At 45.3% G+C, this 24788-nt stretch overlaps 1 protein-coding gene and 1 pseudogene across 6 annotated transcripts in view; both read left to right on the top strand.

The window, feature by feature from the left end:
- The window catches only part of COL23A1 (collagen type XXIII alpha 1 chain), a 286819-nt gene that overhangs the window by 60240 nt on the left and 201791 nt on the right, over positions 1-24788 (top strand). The gene's annotated exons all lie outside the window — the stretch shown is intronic.
- Positions 13091-13209, top strand: LOC118605890 (annotated as a pseudogene).

Below are 24788 nucleotides of genomic sequence, written 5' to 3'. Positions count from 1 at the left end.
CATAGACTGTGCAAAGCAGAAACGATGTGAATCATTTTATCCTTTTAATGAGAAGATTATAGAAATTCAGTATGTATTCAGAACTCTAGTTGGTACCAGACTGAAATGTTCCCGAGATGTTTTTCTTTTTTATCTTTTCAAATGCCATACTTGATAACAGGCAAAATGACAATGTCTGTGTTATAAAGCATAATAACATAATGAACACCTGAGGACCTGTTTCCCAAATCCAGAATCAGGGCACAGAGGAGAGCTAGCACCAGGCCTCTGCTGACTTGGCCCATCCCTCTGCCTGCCCCGCCTCAGGTGATGGCTGCGCTGACTTTTGGCATTCCTCTTTCCCCTCTTCATTTGAACTCTTTATTTGGAAATCATTTCAAATTCACGGAAAAGTTGTGAAAGTAAAAAGAGTACAAAGAACACCATATAGCCTTTCCCCTGATGCCCCTATTGTTAACATTTTACCCCATTTTCTTTATCGTTCGCTCTCATTCTCTCCCTCCCTCCCTCCACACATGCACACACACACGCATAATTTTTCTGGAACCATCTAAGGCCAGCACATTATGTGATTCCTAACTGCTCCAGTGTGTATTTATTTCCTAACACTAGAATGTTCTCTTATATAACCATACTACGGTTTTGAACTTGAGTAAATTGACCTAATAATGCCTCAGATAACATTGTTTCCCTCCAGGACTGGATCCAACTTTGTCTCCGTAGCGTGGTTTCACTGGGAACATTTGTACAGACTGACTTTGTCTTTCATAACATGAACATTTTTTGAATTCATCTTCCCTTCTCCCCTTTTAAAAAACAGAATACTCCTTGTTTTGAGTTTGAGTGATTGTCTCCTATTTCCGAAGGTGCTATTCCATGACTTGACATTATGTTTTTAAGGCTCACTCATGTTGTGGCAAGTGGCTGTAGTCCACTCATCGTTTGTGCCGTACGTTGTCCCAGAGCATGCATATACTACCATTTATTTGTGTGCTGATGGACAGTTGTATTTTTCCAGACTTTTCTTGCCATGGACAATGCTGCTAGAAACATCCCTGCACATGTCTGTTGGCACACGAGTGAGAGTTTCTTTAGAGTTTATCCAGAAGTGGTGTTGCTGGCTCATCAACCATGTGAATCTTGTACTTTTCAAGATAATTCTAAATTGTTTTCCAAAGTGGGTGTGTGCACTTCTCCACCAGCAACGAGTAAGAGTCCCTGTGGACTTTTTCCTTTTTGGCCACTCATATATAAATAGTGTGGGAATTATTGTCTTGTGATGTTTTTAATTAGCATTTCTTGGATTGCTAATGGCATTGAGCATCTTTTCATGTTTTTTGAGCATATGTGTGCCATTTCCTATGAAATAGTAGTATTACTACTAGTAGTAATATTAGTAGTAGTGAAACTCAGCACAATAAAGAAAATGAACATATTTATCATTCAAAAGCTTCCGCCTGACCCTTCATAACCCTTCCTTTCTGCACTTCCTACCTTCCCTCCATCCCTCGGTGACCACTGATTCCTTTCTGTTACTATAAATTACTATGGATTTCTGAGATTTTTATACAAATGTAATTGGATGGTACATTTGGTCTGATTTCTTTCATTTAGTATAATTATTTTGAGATTTCCATGTTGTAGCATCTTTCAATAGTTCGTTTGTTTTTATTGGCATTCCCTTTTGTCCTATTTATTTGGGTCTCATGTCTTTCTCTTTTTTCATTTATTTCATTGCTCTGGTGGAGCATATCCTGTAGGCGTTTCATCAGGTTAAGTGGTGCTGGAAAGCATGGGGATGACGCATCTCGTAATACCTGATTATTTAGTAACACTGTTCCAGTCTGGACTGGTTGCTATTTATACTTGGTAACTTGGTCATCATCTTAATGTTTCATATACAGTTCGGAGATTCCCGTATCTTTATGTCCTATATTACATTTTCCATTTTCTAAAGCCATGTCTATTGCTTTCTTAGTTTGCCCTCTCGTTTTGGTGGAGAACAACCTTCAGTAGGTGCATTTATTAAAAAGTAAGTTTGGATATCTCTTATGTCTGAAAATATCATTATTTGACCCAGACATTTCATTGGTAATTTGGCTAGGTATAGAATTCTAGAAAAGAAAGAATATTCTTTCAGAATTATGAATGAATCACTCTATTGTCTTTTTGTTTCTGGTGTTGAGTTTAAAACTCTGTAGCCTTCTCGGTTCCCAGTATTACAAAGGGACCAATAATGCTGGGAATTCAGTGGACACTTTTAGTTTGGAAACTTATGTCCTTCAGTTCTGGGAAATTTTCTTAGTTTTGAGGATGACTTCCTTTTCTTTTTTCTCTGATTTTTCTACCTGAAACTCTTATCATTTGGATGTTAGACTCTCTTCTAATTTTCTTACCTTAACTGTTCTACTTCTGATCTCTTTAATTTTGCTCTGGGATGTTATCTTAATCCCTATCTTCTAACCCTTTTATTGAGTTTTTGATTGTGCTTTTTAATTTCCAAAAGCTCTTTAAAACAAACTTTTAAATTTAGATCAATTTGGGTTTATAGAAAACATGTGAAGCTAGTGCAAGACAATTCCTCTGTACCCCACACCCGGTTTTCCCATTATTAATACCTTATATTACACGTGCTATGTTTGTTACCATGAGTGAACCAGTATTGATACTTTATTATTAAAGTCCATACTTTACCCAAATTTCCTTAGTTGGTACCTGATGTCCTTTTGCTGGTGCAGGATGACAGAAGGATACCACATCACATTTGGTTGTCATGTCTCCTAGCCTCCTCTTGGCTATGACAGTTTCTCAGACTTTCCTTGTTTTTGATGATTTGGACAGTTTTGAGGAGTACTGGTCATGTATCTTATAGAATGTCCCTTGTTTAATCTGTTGCCTCCTTAAACGCCCTGTCTCCAAATAGAGTCACACTGAAGGTTAGGGCTTAAGCATCTGAGTTCTGAGGGGACGTAATTCAGTCCATAATATCCACTGCTCTCCCAACACTTCACTTTTCTGGCATGTGACATGCCGTTGCTGAGCCAGCCCCCTCTCACCCCCCCCCCCCACCTCTTTGTGAAGGGCTGTATGACATCTGGCTCGGGCGGCCCTCTGTAAATGTTGATGGAATCAAAACCGAATATGTCCTTCTAAGCGAATGAAAGCTGATTTTATTTGAAGAATGTTATAAGATTTTTCACAACCCCCTCTCGATGTAATTGAGACCCTCTGGGGTATGGTAAAACCAGACCTGACCCGCAGTCCTTTATCTCTTTCACCCCTGCCCTGCTGCGGTTTCTCTAACAGTGGAATTAGAAACAGACCAGGTTGCCAGAACAAATGCTGGTGTTTCCACACGAGGGAAAGAGGGCTTTAAATTGCACTTTCTTAATTAGTGGCAGTATTTCACACTGGTGGCTCACACCTAATAAAAATTCATTCTAGGATTTGGGGAAGAAGTTGGTTTTCGATTGGCAGTGAATTGCGGCCTGGCGTGATTGCAGGCTTTGGCCTTAGCCGGTGGGGTTAGGTTTTCCCTGAAGAAGACCCAGCCAAGGGCCTGGGGTGTTCAGTTCCCTAGCCCGGGGAGGATGGCCCCTGGAGTAGATGGCTCTGCTTTGGAGGGACCTGGAATCCTTCACCTACAACCCCTGTGGCTCCACATATCACTCTGCTGGCCACCTCTGGCCCACGTAGGTCCAGATTGGCCAACAGAGCAAGTTCTTTGTTTGGACTCCCTCTCTGGGACTCTCGACGTGTGAAGGTTGTAGGCAGAAGGGGCGAGGCTGCTGGCCCTGAGAACTCTGGGAGATGCTGGATGGCCACGTGGGCAGAGCCCTGCCGTGGATAAGGATTCCTGCTGGTTGGTTGCTTCCTTGACAGATCTGAGTTTGCTAGATTGGAATAGTTCTGAATCCATGACAAAGCATGTGTTCCTTTCCAGGAATGATTGGAGACCTAGTGAGCTTCGGGACTATTGAGCTGGGGATGGCGGGGTATGAGGGGGGTGTGAGGATGGGTGCCACTTGTGCTGCATCCACAGCTTGCCAAGGGAAGATTTCTGGCATGGAAGCTATTTCTGAATCTCTTGGGCTCCAAGACCCACAGAACACTGAGCTAAGGGCCTCTAAGGACGATCCTGTCTCTCACCATGAGGATCATAGGCCCCCTTTATTCAGTGCCATCCCTGTGAAATGCTGGAAAGTGGAGATCCACAATCAGAGTCCCTGACTTCAAGGAATTTCTATTTTAAGATGAGAGACCGAAACATAAACCAACAGTTAAAGGTTCGCCCACTAGATAACACATGGCGTTTACTGCGTGCCAGGCACTGCTCTAAGCATTTTATGTGAATGAAATCATTAATCCTTTCCATAACCCTGTGAGGTCAGCACAGCTATTATTGCTGTTCTATAGATGAGGAAACTGAGGCACAGAGAAGTTTAGTAACTGAACCAAGGTCAGAGGACAGTAGATGCTGGAACTGGTGCTCTGTTGCAAGATTCTTTACTCTAAGCTAAACACCTCTCAGGAGGCCCTGCTGTGAATTGGGGCCTCCGGGAAGATGAGTGGCTGACACTGGCCATGGGCCAGGTGGTGACACTCAAGCCAGGGTGAAGGAGCTTGTCAGGTGGGGAAAGGCAGGAAGACATCTGGTGGAGGGCACTTGAGTGCATAGGTGGGGAGGCACTAAAGCACCCAATCTGTTGAGAGCAGGCACAGATCTAGTTTGGCCAGGGTCAAGTTCATGTGTGACAGCCTGGCAGCCAATGAGGAAAATGGGCAGACAAATGTGGCCTTTTTTTATACTAGCATTACAAAATTATTTTTTTATATTGTGATAAACTACACGTAAATTTTACCATTTTAACCATTTTCAAGTGTATGATTCAGTGGCATTAAGTATATTTACGAAATTGTGCAAATGTCACCTCTGTTTTGTTCTAGAGCATTTTCATCTCCTCAAGGGAAAGCTCGCACCTACTGAGCAGTTGCTCCCCATCTGCCCTCCAACAACTCACTGCTTCTGTCTGGATGAACTTGCCTGTTCTGGATATAAATTTCCTTTGTCCGTACACATGGGATCAGACGCTATGTAGCCCTTACGACCTGCTTCTTTCACCTCATGTGTCCTCAGTTTCATCCATGCTGTAGCCTGTGTCGGTCTTCATCCCTTTTTTTGGCCAAATAATCACTATGTTTGTTTTTAGTCAGAAGGCCTTTCAGGGGGACCATGGACCCCTACTTTACTCCAGTCACTCCTACCCTTTGGGATCTTTCTCCTGGGCCACTGATGTCACTTCTCTGCGTTTTCTCTTTACATCTTTGGTTTAGATAGACTTATTTGGGCCAGATTTTGTGGGTCCCCGCATGTGGTTCTATGGGTTTTTGTCTGATGTGTGGATCCCTCGCCTCTGTGGGAAGCTGTGTCTGTGCTGGGTGGCCCTGCAGCAGTACAAGGCTGATTGTCCCCAGGGAGGGGTGCAGGGAGAGTACGCCACATGAACAGGTAATTGAGACTGGAAGGGGAAACTTCAGGAGCATGGACTGACTTGAACTGTGTGATCGGCAGAGACTGGAGAAGAAAGCTTCAAGGATGAGGGATAGGTCTTTGAGTTCTGGGAAATGTCACTTTGTCTTTTAGAAATATCTCCCTCCCTGTCTCTGTCTCTGTCTCTGTCTCTGTCTCTGTCTCTGATAAGGTGGCAAGCCCAGTGAGGTGGTGAAGGAGAGGGGAGAACAAATTATTATAAATAATTACCTTTTCCAAAAAATGATTAAAAGAGATTATTTAAAAGTCAAGCAAGTAAGGAATAATTTACATACAGTAAAATTAACCCTTTTATGTATCAGTTCCATGAACTTTTGATATGCATTTTTTTATTGTGGTAAAATATACATAACATAAAATTTACCATTCTAACCATTTTTAAGTGAACAGTTCAGCATTAAGTCCATTCACATTAAGTATATTCAACATCATTCGTCTCCAGAACTTTTTTGTCTTCCCTAACTGAAGCTCTGTACTCGTTGAACAATAGTTCTCTATTTTCCCCTCCCCCAGCTCCTGGTAACCTCTATTCTACTTTCTGCCCCTATGAATTTGCCGTCTAGATTCCACATATAAGTGGAATCTCACAATATTTGTCTTTTGTGTCTGGCTTGTTTCACTTAGCATAATGTTTTCAAGGTTCATCCATGTTGTGGCATGTGTCAGAATTTCCTTCCTTTTTAAGACTGAATGTTGTTCCATTGTGTGTACACACCACAGTCTGTGTCCATTGATGGACACTCGGGTCGCTTCCACCTTCGGCTATTATGACTAATGCTGCTATGAACACAGGTATACGAGTCACTGTTTGAGTCCCTGCTTCCACTTCTTTGGGGCATACACCTAGGAGTGGCATTGCTGGATCAGGTGGCAATCGTAATTTTAATTTTTTGAGGAACCGCCACACTATTTTCCAGAGTGGCTAGATCATTTTGCATTCCCACCAGCAAAGCGTGAGGGTTCTAACTTCTCCGCATTGCTGCTAACACTTGTTATTTGTTAATTTTCGATAATGGCCATTCTAATGGATGTGAAGTAGTATCTCATTGTGGTTACTTCTTTGAGTTTGACAAATGTCTGCAGCCATATAATCGTAAGATGTGATTTGAGGGGAGAAAATTGATATACACGTTGTGAGAATCTGCAAGGTTGACACCTCACCTGGACAACCAGACATGGGTGCAGGTGACGGAAATGAGGGATCATAATGTGGCTCAGTGTGGGGGCTGGGTAACTGCTTTGGGCAGCCCCTCCACCCCAGTCTCCTCTTGGGCATAGTTAACATTCAAGTCCTTTGTTCCTGCTTCTTATTCGTCTCCTGCGCCGGCTGGCGTATAATGGTCTCTGGCAGAAAGTATGGTGGGGAGGTCTGGGGAAGGCCGGGTGTATGTGTCCCCTGAGCACCGACTGTGTGTTTGTTGACCTGGCAGGACCCCAGGGGAGTGCTCGGACACCATTTCCTTTGTGTGAAGCCTCCTAGAGCAGACGCCTATGTTTCATTAGCTGCCCTCGTGGAACTCGTGCCCGGGCCACCTTAGCTCACATCCTAAGCACCGCGGGCCTTGGGGCTTCCCACCCTGTGTGCCATTGTGTCTAAGCACGTGGCGGCCAACTCTGCAGATCCAAGTTTGAGGATAAGAAAATCAAATCGGTGCAAGATTCCCATGATGTTGCATTTTAGAACAAACATTGAAAATAACTTGAGATATGATAGGGGTGGAGATGAGGAGAAGGAAGAGAATAAATGCTGTGTTGTACCTGGAATTTTCTCGAGAAATCATCTTGTATGTGGAAAGAGAAAGGAGGTTTGTGCCCTGGATTTAGAGATTCTGGGCCTGGGGTCAAGGGTTACGTTCTGACTTGTGCAAGCATTGTGGACAAAGACTCGAAAAATGCAGTGGTTTCATGTCAGGAGACTAATGGGACTTTTCCTGGGGAATCCATGGCAGACTGTCTTGGAGCCGTGTCATCCTTCCTGGATTCCGTTCTTATTTAGTATAAATTGAGAAGGCTGAGGGGACTACATCACCCCAAGCCCTGCCAAATGACAACTTGTCTTCAGATTTGTCCCCTCTCGGTGAGGAACAACAGTCACTAATGGTGCTTACTATGTACCAGGCGGCCTTCATCATTTCACAAAATTCTCACAGTAGCCCAAGGAATTCATGCCTTCAAGTCCTATTTTACAGTGTCAGGTCTCACAGCTGTAAGTGCCTATTTGTTCTGCACCCCTGCCCACAGGGAGCCCCTTCTGCACAGAACTGATAGGACAGGAATGTTAAACTATCTGTCTCTCAAAGTGTCCAACCCAATATACAATGGAATATTATTCAGTCTTAAAAGTAAGAAATTCTGACATGTATTACAACATGGATGGACCTTGAGGACATTATGCCAAGTGAGATAAGTCAGATGGAGAAAGACAAATACTGTGTGATCGCATTTACATGGAATCTGAAAAGGCCAAATTCATAAAAACAGAGAGGAGAACGGTGGTTACTAGGGGAGTAGGGGAGTCGGAGGGGTATATTGTTTAAGGGTACAACCTTGCAGCTAGTAGATGACTGAGTCCTGGGGACCTAACACACAGCTCAATGGTTCTAGTCAAAAACACTGTATTATAAACTTCAAAGTTGCTTAGAGACCAGATCTTAATTGTTCTCACCCTAAAAATGAAATGATAATTGTGTGACATGATAGGGTTGTTAGCTAATGCTACAGTGGTAATCATATTGCAGTATATAAATATATCAAATAAATACATTGTACACCTTAAACTTACACATTGTTATATGTTGTATGTTATTATATCGAGATTTTTTTAAAAAGTTAGTGACATAGAGCAGAGGTGGTTTTAAATGTGACTCACGTCTTTCTGTCCAGTGATCCGGGATTTTGGGGAGGTCTTGGCCCCCAGTTTCAAGTTTGGCTAGAACTGGGGTACAAAGTGATCATGAGAGAGCTGGAGGAATTGCTGATCAGCTGCACTGACGCGTCTCTTCCTTCCGTCACTCGTCAACTCTATTGGTCCTCCCAGGAGGGACACCCCACTGCAGTCAGGTGCCAGATTTCTCCTGAGTCATTCCCATGGCAAGGTCACCTTGGGAGCCTTCCAGTCCCCAAGGGTGCCTGGCTATCCTGGGGGAGAGCCACACTGCACCCCAAGTTCATCTAAAAATTTTTAGGAAATAAGACCGAACCTGGCGTCATTGTCACCTTCAGGGAGTGACTGAGCAGACAGGCCTTGCCTGGCGCAGGCAATTGGGAATCAGACACAGCCAGCCCTGGAGCATCTGGGGTCCAAGAGCATCACTGCAGAATTACCTGTGATATGAGGAACTGGGGAAGGGGCACGTTATGTATAGAACTTGTCAGCCCCGGGCTCAATGGTATAAAATGGATTCAATTGAAAAACATGGTGTGGAGCGTCCAATTTAAATCCCGTGCTGTTGGTGTGGCTGACAGTGGAGAGCAGTCTGTAGGTGGGGAGAAGTGGTTAATTTCACAACATCCCATCTGATCCTGGGGTCTCTACTCAGGGTTTGAAATGCCATCCTGATGGTACCCTTCTTCAAGTCCGAGGCAAGACACGTTAGGTTTCTGGGGTTCTTCTTTACATGCTCAAGCTACCTTGCATGATCCTGCTTATCTCAGCCCTTTTTTACACAAAAGACTTCGTCTAGGTGTTTGAAGCACACGTGGGGTTTCCTTTCATCCTGTGTCTCTATGGTCTTCATCCTTGTGGCCTAGAATTATCTCCACTTCGACAAAACCTTCTGTCTCTGTCTGAAATAGTTTCTGTGAATTTGCCAGTGATTCAGGTTTTTTTTTTTTCAGTTTTCAGTTTCCTCATCTTGTTTAGCTTCTTATCCATTCATCCTGCCTTTCCCTAACTAATGACCATGTTTCGTTGATGTTCTACTTTCCAAAACTTGGTAATTGCACTATAGATTTGTTTGACTTCCCAATATGGTTCACCCACAGGTATTTTCTGTGCAAGATCTTGTTTGTGGTGCAGGAGGGGCCCTTCCAAAACCTGACCTTTCTGCTCATTCAGGTGAGGGGCCTTGGCAGCCTGTACACATCACCTGAGTAGAACTGGCCCAATTTGACAAGTTCCTGAATCTTGTTGAACATTCTCACGTCTTCAGAATGTTCACGGTTCTCCACATCTTCTAGAATAGTTTTTAAATTATGTGTTTGAAGTTTTCGAAAGGAAAATCTGGGACCACATTTATGACCTCAATGTACATATATATTGGACATACACATCAGTTTAATTATTGTTCTATAGATATAAAGTGATCAGGTCATTTCGACCAGGTTTACCTACCTGAGACATCATAATTTGAAGGCAAAAGTTTTTGCCATTTTCCAAAGGTCTAAGAATATGGAATTTATATTCCTTTCTGTTGGGATTCTTTGTTTATGCAAAGTCCTTTCCCCACCTCCATCACTGCTGCCCAGGGAAATGGACACTTGGGAGTTGAAATTCTACTGACCAACTTAGATTGCTGGCAGATTTTATTTAAACATCAAGTTTTATGCCCACACTTAGCTTATTTATCTTGACAAGTCTTTATGATCAAAATTACACCAATTTCATATTATTGGAAGGAGATGAGAAATAAATGCATAAATTGACTGATATCCTATTGTTGGAATTTTAGGTGTACATTTTTAAATAGTTCAGCAGTTTTTTAGAAGGTCAGATTGGCAGCACCATATGGTAATTCCTCATCACCTGTCAAAGTCCTCTTAAATCATTTACTTATTCAACCCACGTTTATTGGATGGTCACTGTGCTTGCTTTGCTGAGTGCGGGGGACCCAGGGGACCAGAGTTGGACGTCTGAAGGCAGCCTCTCTACAAATACGTTCTTGTGTCTACCAGAAAGAAAGAAATCCTTGTTTCTGGCCCCAATGCTTACAGTGCGGGGAGCCAGGCCTGTAAGTGGTCATGATGTCTCATGGTCATTGTTAGTTGTCCCTACATGATGTGTATGGTGGGAGGGTGCAAGTCGCTCTGCCCAGAGAAGTCAGGAAGGGCTTCATGGAGGGGACCCCGCAGCCAGCCGCAAGTGAGACCCCTTCCTGCTATTTCAACAAAGTGCTCCTCATTTTGGTTGGTTATTTTGCTTTGCTTCATTTTCAATACATTTGTCCTTAGATTCATTCCCCCAAATAGAAAGAATGAAAATGAACGTCGTTTGAAAATCTCATGCCCAGCACAGAGTTGGTGCCCCATAAAAGGTGTTCTGTAGTTGAAGGGAGCAAATGAGTGCTGCCGAACCTCTGGTCCTTGTTGTGTGCTTACTGACTCCAGTGGAAGTTTCCTTTTAAAGGCAAGCTCTGCGGAACTATCCTCCTGACCACTTTATGGGGGTAAAGATGGTCGAGTTGGAATAGGAGCCCACAAACAAATCAGACTGAACCTAATATTGGAAGACTAGGCCAAAGCCAAAACAAGATCAAAACAAAACAAGCCAGGGAGGGAACTGTGTGCATAGGGATAGAAGCTAAGCTTTTCGGAATACGCCTCGTGGTTTGTAGATTTGCCTTTGGAAACATAAATATTTAAATGTGTAAAAAGTTAAGTGGTTTTCAAAAACTGGACTGCGTTCTTCTTATTTTTTCACATGTGTCTCGCCACTTCCAAGTTGCAGGGGAAGGTGTGAGCAGAGAGAATCCCCAAGTGTTGTGTCTTGAGGGAATTTATTCCTGTGAGGTCTCTAGTGCCTTGCAGCTAATTCCATTCTCATCTCACCAGGGATGCTGTCCTGCTCCAAGCTTCCTTCCTTTCGAGATTCTTTTTTTTCTCTTTTAATTACTGTTTCATGTGGCATCTGATGCCTTTTCTAATAAATTTCTACACAATTATCTCCCAAGTTCTTCATTTCGAAGGAGAATTATGTAAAATTACATGCAAATGCTTAATTCTATTAAGTTGCCTGGATAGCTCAAAATCTATCATTTGCAAGCCTAACATTGCACCAAAGTGGTTATCAGTGACTTGTTTGTTTATTGACCCTATTCACATTTTTTAAATCGTGGTAGCATATACATAATGTATAATTTATTTTTTAAGTATTTCTAAGGGTACAGTTTAATGACATTAAGTGCATTCACATGGTGCAATCATCACCACTACCCATCTCCAGAACTGTTTTATCTTTCCCAGCTGAAACTCTATCCCTACTAAACAGTAACTCCCCATTCTCTCCTCCTGCCAGCCCCTGGGAACCATCTTTCTGTCTCTGTTTATTAACTACTCTGTGGACCTCATGTAAGTGGACTCACACAATATTTGTTCTTTTGTGTCTGGCTTATTTCATAAGCACATGAGCTTAATATCTTCAAGGTCCTCCATATTGTAGCATGTATCGGAATTGCATTCCTTTTGTTAGCTGAATAACATTCCATTCTATGTGCTATAGATTGTTTGTGTCCTTCCTAAATTCATATGTCGAAATCCTACCTTCCGGGCGATGGTGTCAGGAGTGGGGCCTTTAGGAGGTGATTAGGTCATGAGAATACAACTGGAAGGCCGGTGTCTGCAACCTGGAAGAGGGCCTTCGCCAGAACCTGACCTTGATGGCACCCTGATCTTGTTGATTTTTCAGCCCCCACAACTGTGAGCAATACTTTTCAGCTGTTTATAAGCCACCCAGTCTATGCTATTTTATTATAGCAGCCAGAATGGACTAAGACGGTATGTACACACCACATTTTGCTTATCCGTTCATCTGCCAATGGACACTTGTATTGTTTCCACTACTGGCTGTTTTGAACAATGTGGCTATGAGCATGGGTGTGTGGCATCTGTTGTGGGTCCCTGCTTTCAGTTCCTGTTTCAGTACCCAAGGTAGATACCTAAAAGTGGAATTTCTGGGTCATATGGTAATTCTGCATTTGACTTCCAAACTATTTTCCATAATGGCTGTACCATTTTGGGGCTCTCACCAGCAATGCACGAGGGTTCCAGATTCCCCACGTCCTCACTAACACTTGTTATTTTCCTTTTTAAAAATCATTGTCATATGATTTAAATGGGTATGAAGTGGTTTTGATTTTGCATTTCATTAATAACTAATAATATTGAGCATTTTTTCATGTGCTTACTGGCCATTCGTATGTCATTTTGGGAGAAATGCTTATCCAAGTCCTTTGTGCAACTTTAATTGTGTTTTTTGTTGTTGTCGTTGTTGAGTTGTAGGGGTTTTTTATACATTCTGGATATTAACCACTTATCAGATACGTGTTTTGCAAATTCCAAAAGATGCCCTTTCACTCTATTGATAATGTTTGTTGATGCACAAAGTTTTTAATTTAGATGGTCTGGTTTATCTGTTTTTCCCTCTGTTACCTAGCTTTTGGTGTCATAGCCAAGAAATCATTGCCAAATCCAATGTCACAAAAACTTCCCTTGTTTTCTTCTAAGAGTTTATAGTTTTAGCTCCTAAGTTTAGGTGTTCGATCTATATTGAGTTAATATTTATATGTGGTCACATTTATTGTTGATATTAAAAATCCTTATAAAGTCTATGGCCATGCCACCCTGAACAAGTCCGATCCTGTCTGATCTCGGAAGCTAAGCAGGGTCAGGCCTGGTTAGTACTTGGATGGGAGACCAACTAGGAAGACCAGGTGCTGTAGGCGTAAAAAATAAAAAATAAGGGATTGTAAGCTGACAAAGTCCTCGCAATCTGTGAGGTCAACCAACGGCTGTCTCACCTAAAAAAAATAAAATGCTTATAACTATCCCTGACATGCAAAGATGGATTCACACAGTCAAACCTGCTTAAACCTGTGAAAAGCAGACTTTTCGCATACTTGTCGAGTAGATGTCTGTGACAGTTAGACTTTGTTTTACCTGGGCAAGTCCCCTTTGGACTGTTCAGTGCAGAATAACTGAGACACTGTTGCTGACTGCATTTGACACAGTATGATGTCATTCAAAGCAGGAGACTGAAAAATACCTGTGGGGTCATTTTTAATTGCTTTTTATAGGAAAAAGTTCATGGGCCCGGTGCTTTTAGATGGGTTGCATTGGTGTGGCAGAAAACTTGGGATGAGATGCGGACACCAGGGTCCAGCTGGTTGGAAATTCCCTCAGCCTCCTGGGGAAAGAGTAGCAAGGACTCTGGGCCGGCCAGTGGACCGGGGAGGGGAGCACGATTAGGACCTGTGCAAAGGCTGGGTCTGGATCCACTGTGTATGAGGGAGGCATAGCTTAATTTAGTTCGGTTTGGAGAACTTATGTATGATTCCCGTACAAATCCGTCTCCCTACTTCAACAGTTATCATCCATTTTCTGATCTGGTTTCATTTATCTCCTCCACCACTTTTTTCCTGGAGTATTTTAAAGCCAATCCCAGACAACTTATAGTTCATGTGCAAGTATTTCATTGTGCCCTTCTCAGGCTTACGGCTTGCCCTCTGCCCTCCGCAATAACCACAATGCCATTATCACACCTAAGATTAATATGAATCCTGAACATCCTATAATTTCTGTCCAAATTCAGATTTCTTCACTTGTTTCAAATCACATCACCTGAGTATGGTATGTCCTGGACTCTGACCACTTCATGGGAACTGGTCCCACACCCACTTGCCTGAAGGAGTCAGAGTTCTTTCTGGTGCATAATAAAGAGTTGAAGACACCTGGGCGGGTGGCCATCTCTTGCTACTGCGGGCCATGGGCTGAGCTGGCATCTCCATGGGAGATCCGTGAGGTGGCCTGCGGTGGAGCCGAGAGGGAAGGGAAGCCAGCAGCTTGCAGTTGTGCGTGTCTGTGGTGAGCGGTGCAGGTTTGGGGTAAGATGGCTTGTGTTCAGGTCCTGGCTTCCATCCTGAATACCTGTGACACATTGGGCAGGTGGCTTTGCCTCTAAGAACCTTGATTTCTTTAGCCATAAAATGGGAATAATAAGAACACCTGCTCCACATTCAATAGTACACATGAGGGCCTGGCGGTATTGTTAAGTATTCAAGGGTGCGGTCATCACAGTGTCACCACCATAATCATTATTGGGGTGATTATTGTTATCCTAGTGAAGATTGCAGGTCACTGAGGCTTGTGCCCTGGCTCTGGGCTTTCCCTCTGGGCCTACTGCGGCCTGGGAAAGTCAGGGTTACAGGAAAACCCAGGTTTTTGGAGAGCGGTCCCTCTTGGAGAACCAGTGGTTTCTTGATACCCAGTATTGCGTCCCAGTCCAGAAACTGTTGCAGAGCCTCTGTCTAGCTTTCATTTCAGGACTCTGGGGTCTGTGTGCCCTTGTCCACTGGGGAGGTCTTTGGCAATGTCTTCTGTGAGTCAAGAGGACAAACGGAAGGCACCAGTATCTTTAGAGGCTACATCAACTTCCTTCATAGCACCTTCTCTTTAAATCCTAGTATATCTGGCTTCTAAAATAGAACAACTGACCTTGGGTATTTTTTCCAAATATTAATTAAAAACATTAATTTGATTCCTCCAGACATTCTCTCATGGACGCAGGAAGGGAGGAGGTTGGCAAGGGAAAGTTCTGCCGCCCAAACGGGTCCACCCCAGGCGAGCCCACCTAAGTGTTCCCTTGGACACAGAAGGCAAGGGCAGCTTCCAGGTGGAAGGGACCAGGGTTAGGAAGATGCACAGCCCTGGGTAATAAAGAATTCATATGGAGATCGTATGTTCTGAGTTTGGAGGCTGCGACCTTCTGGCATGCAGACCTGTAGCCCAGGGGCATGGTGGTCCCAGTCACCCCAGATGGTCCCGGTTTGTTTCCAGCATGTCCCAAACCCTCACTGAATCCTCTGACCCTCAGGCATCTCAGCTACCCACTGGCTCTGGCCACCCTGGTGTCTCTCCATCTCACACACAAATCTCTCGAACAGGACTCAGAAAGAGCCTGTGGGAGGCAGTGGGGCCTGCCAGGGTCCGGCTCTACCAGATGCCCAGGCCCCTCTGCTTCCCCGCCTACTCCTCTCATGGGGAGTCTTTTCTCCCTGCCTTACCTTGACTGTGCCCTGCGCTGTGGCCGCACCCTGAGACAGCCCAGCCCAAACGAGGGGCCTCAGTGGCGGCTCCTCTAGTAACTGGCTCCTGCCTTCTCATGGTCAGCTCCTCCGAGCCTCAGTTGCCTCCTTGGTGAAACAGGATGACCGTTCCTCCTCATGGGACTTCCATGGGCAGCAGAGTGGCATGCTTCCCCCACTAGAACCGACACCCCAAACAGCCCCACCCTGTAGAGCAAATGTCTGCTGCACTTCAAGACATTTTTCTGCACTTTCTTTTATGTTCTCTTGGGAAGAAAGGGAAGGAAGAAGGGATCCATCAGCAGTGGTAAACATTCGCGTTTTCACTTGGAGAGGGTTTGGTTTTTTCGTGTTTCTGAGAGGAGTCTTCGGATGTGTTCTTCAAGGTCTTTGCTTCCCAATTAGGCAACACGCACAGCGATTGACTACCCCTCCCTTTGGCCAAACTGCCCAAGAGACCCAGTGGCGCCTAATAAAGAGGCATGAAAGACACTCTTTTGGGGACAATTCTGCTTACCCTGTCTGCTTTTCATTTAAACAAGCCATTTGTTTGTACACAGGCTGGATTGCTGGGTTAGAGGGGCGACTCAGTATGAGGATTCTGCTCATGCGTGCCTGGTCTGGGCCTGCCCAGCCACTTTGCCTCTGCCACTGTCGCACGAGTGGACGCTGTCCCCCAAATCCTAGTCGCTGTTTCTCCTGCTCAGAGCGTCGTGACCCTCAAGATGACTTAATGGTTTGGTTTTTTTCTGGGGTTGCCTAGAAAACAAGTTCTTCCAGTAAATGAAAATAAGTGTTTAAAAGTAATGTCAACAGCCACAGTCTCTCAGCCTTTTATGGCTCTTCACTGTTAGAAGATGCAGTTCAGTCATTATTGCTTAGAGAACCTAGACACCAGCCCTGAGAAGGAAGAGACACAGAGACTCTGTTAACCTCACTACGGGAGGGGCCAAGCGAGGCTCAGGGGGTGGGGGACACAGGTAGGAAATAAGAAAGGTAGAAGTGGAATCCTGACTTTCTGACACCCTGGGTTCAAATCCTGGCTTTGCTACTTAATATTTGGGAGCTTAGAGAAGTAATTTTAGTCATTCGAGCCCTAGTTCCCTAATCTGTGTGACAGAGAAGTTAATAAAGTCAGCACTGGAGGGAGGAGTAGATGAAGCTGTATGTACGGAGCCCCTAGAATGGTGTGGCTGTATGAGCACGTGGGCACTTTTTAGAGCTGAATCAGCGGCAAAGAGGCAGGTGCGCGAGCAGCCCCGCCCACATTGGTGGCTGGCACACGGGTATATACAGACCACCGGTGGTGCGATGATGTGAGGGGGAGACGGGTGGCAGGCAGAATCCTGAGATAGTCCCCAAGATCTATCCCTGCCCCCTGGGATATAGCTCTGTATTCTCTTCCCTTGAGTATGGGCAGTACCTGTGAATATGAAGGGCTATCACTCCCAAGATTATGTCACATTTAATGGCAAAAGGATTTTGAAGGTATACTTGAGGTCACTAAATCAACTAACTTTGAGTTCAGCAAAAGGCAGATTATCCAGGTGGGCCTGACCAAAGCACATGAGCCCCTTCAATCTGGGTGTAGAAATCAGAGATAGTCAGTTGGGGGGTTTGGAGGGGGCCATGTAGCTAAGAACGGTGGACGGCCTCTAGGAGAGGCCCTCAAACCACAGCAAGTGATAAAATGGGGGCCTCAGTCCTGGAATTGCAAGGAACTGAATTCTGCTGATAGTCCTGTGAGCTCAAAAGAGGCTCCTGAGCTCCGAAACGGAATGCGGCTCACCAGCACTACAATTTCAACCAGGGAGACCCTGAGCAGAGGACCCAGACTGGGCCCTACAGAAGCTGTGAGTTAAGATTTCTGCTGCCAACTGCATGGTAATTTCTTTGCAACAACAGAAACTGGTACGACAGCAAGGCCACTGCAGGGTGACTGTATTAGTTACCTAGTGCTGCAAACAAATCACCCCAAAACTTAATGGCTTTGCCAATAAACATATATTATTCTATAGTTTGTCAGGAATGCAGGTACGGCTTCACTGGGTACCTCTGCTTCACATCTCTGCCTGAATCCCCTTCGCTCAGATGTCCTCGTAGCTCGTTCCTTCACTTCATTTGGGTTTCTTCTCAGTGGCACCTCCTCCAAGAGACCTTCGCCGAAATGCTAGCACTCATCTCTCTCTGTCACCCACCGAGCCACTTAACTTTTTTCATGACACGTGTTGAGTTAAATTGTGTCCCCCAGAAAGATATGTTGAATTCCTAACCACTGCTCCGTGTGAACGTGACCTTATTTGGAAAACAGATCTTTGCAGAGGTCACCATGCATTAGGGTGAGCCTTAACCTAATGACTGGTGTCCAAGTAAGATGAGGAAAATTTAGACGCAGAGGAAGAACACCATGTGACGGTGGAGGCAGAGGTGGAAGTGATGTATCCACAAGCCAAGGATTGCTGGCCACCACCAGAAACCAGGAGAGAGGCAGAAAACCATCCTCCTCTAGAACCTTCAAAGGGAGCACAGCCCTGTCAATACCTTGATTTCAGACTTCTGGCCTCCAGAACTGTGAGAGAATAAATGTGTTATTCTAACCATCGAGTTTGCAAGTATTTGTCACAGCAGCCACGGGGTACTAATACAGTGCTTACGACTAACTTTCTTTTTCTCTGTCTACCTACCTACCTATTATCAGGTTTATGGTTTATAGTTTACGTTCCCCACTGGTGTGTAAGTTTCTTGGGAACAACTGATTTTCTTTTGTTCCCAGTGGAATCCTCCATACCTAAATCAGTACTTGGAATAGGACCTAATCAGAATGTGCTGAGTGAATTGATGAATATTTATTAAGTAAAAAAAAAAAAAATTGTCCACAATATAAATCCTCTATATGCTATATTCCTCTGCAGTTAGAAAGGTGAAGAAAGAAATATGGCAAATTCCACTAATCTGTTTCACTATGATTTTTTTTTTTTATATCCAACAGGGGAAGGACAGATATTGAATCTTTAGAAAAAATATTTTTAATAAAAACCTCAGACATGAAATCCAATAAAATAATTATTTAGTTATGAATATGACACAAGGCTAGAACTATTTAAAATTTATTTTTTATGTCTCCTACTACTATATTATCATAAAATATTTGTGAACCAAATTCTAGCGACTGCCTGCTTTTGGAGCAGGTCATAGTTTCACTGAAAACAAGAAAAAAAGAACCAGGCAGGGTAACTCTTAAAGTTAATTAGGAAAGAAATCGATACAAAATTCTGACTTTCGAGGGGCTCCTTTGAAAAGCCAATGAAAGCCAAGGATTTGGACAAAAGTCCCATTCATGCGAAATCTCACATGTAAGTTCAGGGTTTTGATGAAGCCCGAGGTTAAGAACTCTTGTTCTGAAGAATTTGTCAAAGCATGTCCACCTCAGTCCTCTGGCTGAATTCCCCTTTCCTATGGCTGGGGGCGAGATGGGGTTAACATCTGTACATCAAAGCTGAGTACCATTTTTTTAGGTCGCAGTGAAATAAAAGTAGTTAGATCTTATTAAGAGAACAGAAAGTGTTTGAATGCAAACAGTTTTAACGCTCTCACAGCACTTTTAAAAGCAACTGTAAGCAAACTCCAGTAGGGATGCTGGATAAATGTAAGTTGTGAGCTGCTTTCTCAGTGAGGTTTTGGGGGTGCAGGGTACTGTTAATCAGCCTGTGGCCTTGACTGTTAAGAGATGAATGTCAGAAGGAACAGGAGAAATAATACTGGCTTTTGGGTCAGACTCAAAATCCCAGCTCCCCCACTGACAAACTGCGTGACCTGAGGCAAGTTGATTAGCCAGCCTGAGCCTCAGTTTTTGCATCTGTATAAGATGCAAAAACTTACCTTTAAGGGTTGCTGTGGAAACTGAGAGTTATGTATTACAAGCACCTGGCAGGTCTGGCTCCACGAATAGTGGCTATTGCTGCCGCCGCGTTGTTAATAATGCTGGTTGGCAGTACCTTACATTTCATAACATATATCTGGCCATACATCAAAATATCTTGGAAGCATTTAAGAAAAATTCCCGGACCCCACCCAAGAACTATTGAACTTCCTTGGAGTGGAGCTGAAGTATGCCGGACAGCTGCCATTGGCTTCTCAAGACCCATCCACACCCTGTTCACCCTGCTCTGGACCTCCAGGAGGATGCCTGGTGTGGCCTGTGGCTTCCAGTGGAGTCTCAGTTAACCTTCCTAAGAGTCACTGTGGACCAGCCATGTCCCGTAAGCAAGGGGCTGTCCCTTAAGCTCCTGTCACACAGCTTCTCCATGTGGTTTTCTCTCTCCAGGTTCAAATAGCTACTTCCTCTACCTGACCCTTTCGTTTTTGGGGTTGTTTGAAAATGTACCTGGGTTTTTATTTCAGTTCGGGGGTGGTAGAGTATCAGACACAGAGACAACTGACTTGAAAGAAAAGTTTATTACAGTTCCCAAGAGGAAGAGGTGAGGGGAGGCATGGCCAGAACCTGTCTTGTGGTTTTCGTGGGAAGGAAGGGGTGAAGCAGAGTGGGCAAGCTGGGCGAGCGTAGGATTGCGTGGTTTGAATAATTTCGACAGGCCCTGGACTGTGGGGTGGTCCCTATTTGGGGTGATTTAGGGCAGGGGGAACACTGGCTTAGGGAAAAGCCACTTTATTCTGTAAAATCCGGGTGGTTCCAGGCATCAGTACCTGAGAACGCCGGGACTTGTCTGGCCGAGTGGGGCGTTTGTGTTGCATGAGCTGCTGTTGCCCTGTAGCCTCATCCCTGATCCACATTATGGCATCCCTGTCTTGCATCTCTGTGTTCTTTTCCACCCTCTGGCCTGTTAACTGGTTCAGATGTAGACCTCCTTGTCTTCCCGCCACAAGTATCCTCTGCTGCGCCACATGCAGGACCTACTCTTGCTTCCAGATTGAAGCCTGGCTCCGGGTCTGGGTGGGAGCCAGGGGTCCTCATGGCCTGGCGGGGGCAGGGGGAGGGAGTGGGTGGGGGTAGGGCTCGGTGCTGCCCAACTCTGTGGTTTTGAACAAATTTTCTAGGCAGTCTCTCAAGCAAGGAAGTCAGTAATCAGACAGTAATTGATGGGCCCCATGGGTTTCAGGGGTCTGTAATCACAAGAGCTCCGGCCTGGTGGCCTGACCCCGGACGCTGGCTGCTGGCTAAAGAAGGACGTGGGGCAGAGAGAGTGAGGTCAAGGGAAGCCAAGAGCTCGGTAATAGCTAACCCAGAGGAGGAGGGCACGAAGCAGAGATTGTCAGCTCAAAGCAAGCCACAGTCTCAGGGACGGGCCTGAGGCAGGCTGAGCCAGATGTTGATCAACCAGTAATTTATGATTTTGGCCCGACAGCTGCTCTGCTTTTGTCAGGCAGATGTCTACATGCCAAACCTCCAGTCTCCAGGTTAGGAGGGCTAAGTCCTCAGAATGTGAAGGGCAAAGCTTTAAAGGGGCTGATTCAACTGCCTGGAGTGACTGCTTGCACCGTTAGACAAATTGGGGAAAAACATTTTTAAATGAATGAACCGTTTTATGATGACTGCTAAAAGAAAGGCCAATGAGAAGAGATGCGTAATAAAAAATAAAATAAAACCATGTTAACGTTTGGGCCCTTGCACAGTGGGCTGGCTAGATGAGATGCATCGGTGGCCCCTTTCTGCTTCTGGGACTAGAAGGTTCCATCCACTCTAGGACTCTTAGCAATGTCCCACCTTCTCCTAGACCAGATCTACTTATCACCAGCTGCCACCAGCTCTGCCGGGAGATGGGCAGCAAGATTGCTCTGCCAACAGGAAGTGGCTCTTTGAAGAGGGCAATAGATGACCGGAAGCCCTGGGCTCCATCCGAGATGTTGACAGACACAGGGACAGTCATGGCTGCCTGCTCTGTGCTCAGCTCACCTGGGGGACTGGGCTAGAGCATTTTTGCAAGGTCCTGGGCTTGGATGCCCATCTCCTCTTCGTCAAAGACCTTCTCCTGGAACTGACACACCTTCAGAATTGGGGTTTTAGTCTCCAGCATGTGTGCGTGGTATGTGTAGAATGTGTGGGCTTATGAAAACTATCTCAGAGTAAGGATATGAATACTGCCCTGGCAGAGTAGCTGGAACCAGGGAGGGATGGACAGGAGATGAGCAGAGGGGGCCTACTCACAGACAGTGTCCCAGAGGTAACGAGGGCCATTCTGATCATGTTTAAAGTTGAGAATGTATCCACTTCTCGATATATACCCAAAAGAATTGAAAGGAATCGTCCATGACTGCGCTATTCATAATAGCCAAAAGGTGACAACAACACGTGTCCATCTACAGATGAATGGCATATAGAATGTGTGGCATATACATACAATGGAATATTATTCAGCCTTTAAAAAGGAAGGAAATTCTGACACATGCTATAACATGGATGAACCTTGAGGACATTATGCTAAGTGAAATCAGTCAGTCACAAAAGGACAGATATTGATTTATTCCACTTATGAGACACCTAGTGTAGTCAAATTCATAGTAGAGACAGAAACTAGCATGGAGGTCACCAGGGAGTGGGGGGGGGGTGTTACTGTTTAACGAGGCGTGGGGGAGTGAGGCGTGGGGGAGGAGGGAGGAAGGGCTACGCACGATTTGGGAGGCAGCCCTGGAGACGATCATTGAAGCTCAGAGACCAAGCACAGTAAGGTCTCTCACAGTCAGACAATAAAATTCCTCTACGGCCTCGGCCTCAGTAAGCAGGGGAAGGATGGGATGAAATAATACCCTCAGTAAATGGGCATCGTGGTTGTCGTTGATGCCCTTGGATTCGCCTTGATCTGCCCCCTTTCCCCTCCCTGGCCCTGAACTCTCCTACCTCTTTCAGCCACAGCAACTTCTCTCAAAGTGAGGGGCGTGCATCCCCAGGAGAGGCTGTTATATGAGGCATTCCAGGGGAGGGGCGTGAAATACCATCAACCCCCTTCGGAGAACATGGCCCCCCTCCCTTTCTTTCTCGAGGTGGAGGAAGAAGTCTCATGTGGCGCTGCTGTGCCCTCAGTGCCTCTCCACCTCTTGCTGATCCCCTGGTCACACACAGAGAGCACGGGCCTCAGACTCCCAGACTCCAGCAAGCTGCCGTATCTGCTTATAATTTAATAACTTCCTCTTCTTGGATTTATTTTGGGGGGTTCTTTCTATTTTAGGCATGTGGAACTGTTTTTCTATTTACTGTAGTGTATAACGTTTACTTTAAAAATAACTGAGTAGAAGAAAAAAACGTGAACCGATGTAAAGAGAAATATTAAATCAGTAATAGGAGGAGAAGTATGTGGCTCTGGCAGGAGTCCCGAAGGGGCGTGAGCTGGTGCGGATTTGCGACCCTGGGTCTGAGGTTCGAAAGGCTCAGCAGCCTTCGAGGGTTCCTGCGCATCTTCCTAACGCAGGCTCAGGTGTCACCTCTTCTCTGGAGTTTCCCCTGAGGTCCCACTCCCCAGACAAAACAGCACAAACAGCAGACCTGCTCACCGCCCGCCCGTGTCATGCTATATGGAGATTGCTTCTCTGTAGGTCTGAAGAATGCACTTCCTGGACAGGGAGCAGGGTGGGGCCACTCCTGGGTCCCTGGACTCCACCTCAGAGCCTGCCCAGAGCATATCTCACTGTTTAGTCTATCTTTTTTAAATTTTTTTATCGTGTATAGTTTTATTTATTCTTCAAAATAAATCCCCAACGAGGAGGCTTTTATGCCCACTTTATAGCCAGTGAAACTGAGGCTCTAGCTCACCCACAGTCACATAGCTAGAATAGAGACACACACACACTGCCATCTCCTGATTCCTGTACCCATTCTGCTGTCCCACTCGGCCCGTTACCACCAGCTAACCCTGGGACATGGCTGTCTCCCACCTGGCCCAGCCTGGTGGGGGTCAGAGCTGCTCTGACAGGCCCTCTCGGCTGACGGAAATGTCACACACTCAGCTCCAGATGTGCTATAACTGTGGCTCTGATGTTTTCCATTGTGGCCAAGAGACAGCAGGTGCAAGGCCACCGTCCCCAGCTGCAAAGACCCAGGAAACAGCAATATTCTTGGCCCATGGATGGAAGATACCCGGAAGGAGGGGGTCCTGAAACCAGGGGCGAGGGACGAGACTGCTGCATCATCGTGGACACTCCAACCCGGAGAAAGCGCTGGACCTGGGGGGCGGTGCCCGGGTCCATCTGTTTCCTGCAGCTGTGTGTGAAAGCACTGCGGCCCTCCAGCTGGGGAAACCTCAGGATAATTGCACAGAGGAAGGTCAGCTCTTTCTTTCATGACAGCCATAGAAAAAGGAAAAAGATAACACTCAGCTTTTAAAAGACAGGCTACTTCGATGGTGACAACAATGGCCAAGGACTGGCGCTACCAGCACTGATGGCCAGGACACGGATCTACTCACAGCAACCCTGTGGGTCCCACCAACATGCCCATTTTAAAGATGTGGAAACAGAGGCAAAGCAAGGGCAGAGAAGGGAGGCCAGGGGTCCTCAGGGACCACTGATGATGGTGGGCGACTTTGGGGGCTGAGTTAAGATGACCCCGAGGTTCGTCACAATGGAGGCAAGTGACTGTTGTCATTTACTGAGATGGGATCCGGGATAGAGGAGGAGAAAGAGGAGTGGCTAGGTGTGGACATAGAAGAGGCTTTCTCGATGGCTTTTTGGTGTTTTGTTTTCCAAAGTGTTCACTCCACACGAAGGCCTGGAGTCAACCGGGAAGATGGACTGGAAACGGACTGAGTGGTCACCAGAGTGCCCGTGTTGGTCGCTGGTTAACAATACCACACAGAGGGACAAGTACTACCTGATTCCACTTATCTTGGGAATATAAAATAGCCAAACTTTTAGAAGCAGAAAGGGGAATGGTGGTTGCCAGGGGCTGTGGGGGGCTGAGTGGGAAGGTGAAGGATGGTCAAAGGTGCAAATTTTCAGTTAGGCAGGATGAGTAAATTCTAGAGAGCTGCGTCTGGTGTGGCTAGCAACACTGTATCATGTAACTAAAACTGTGCGGAGAGGGTAGATCTTATGTGAAGTGTTTGTATCTCTCACACACCCACACACCCACATACACACACGAGTAATAATAATAAAGAGGGCGGGAGGAACCTTTGGGAAGTGATGGATATGTCTGTGGCGATGGGTTCACGGATGTAGATGTATCTCCAAAATCAAGTTGCGTGTTAAATATACACAGCTTTTTGTATGTC

Source organism: Rousettus aegyptiacus, unplaced genomic scaffold (assembly GCF_014176215.1).
Source record: "Rousettus aegyptiacus isolate mRouAeg1 unplaced genomic scaffold, mRouAeg1.p scaffold_m13_p_7, whole genome shotgun sequence".
NCBI classification, from domain to species: Eukaryota; Metazoa; Chordata; class Mammalia; order Chiroptera; family Pteropodidae; genus Rousettus; species Rousettus aegyptiacus.
Note: the sequence above shows the minus strand (reverse complement) of the source record. Positions and strands in the feature narration are given on the sequence as shown.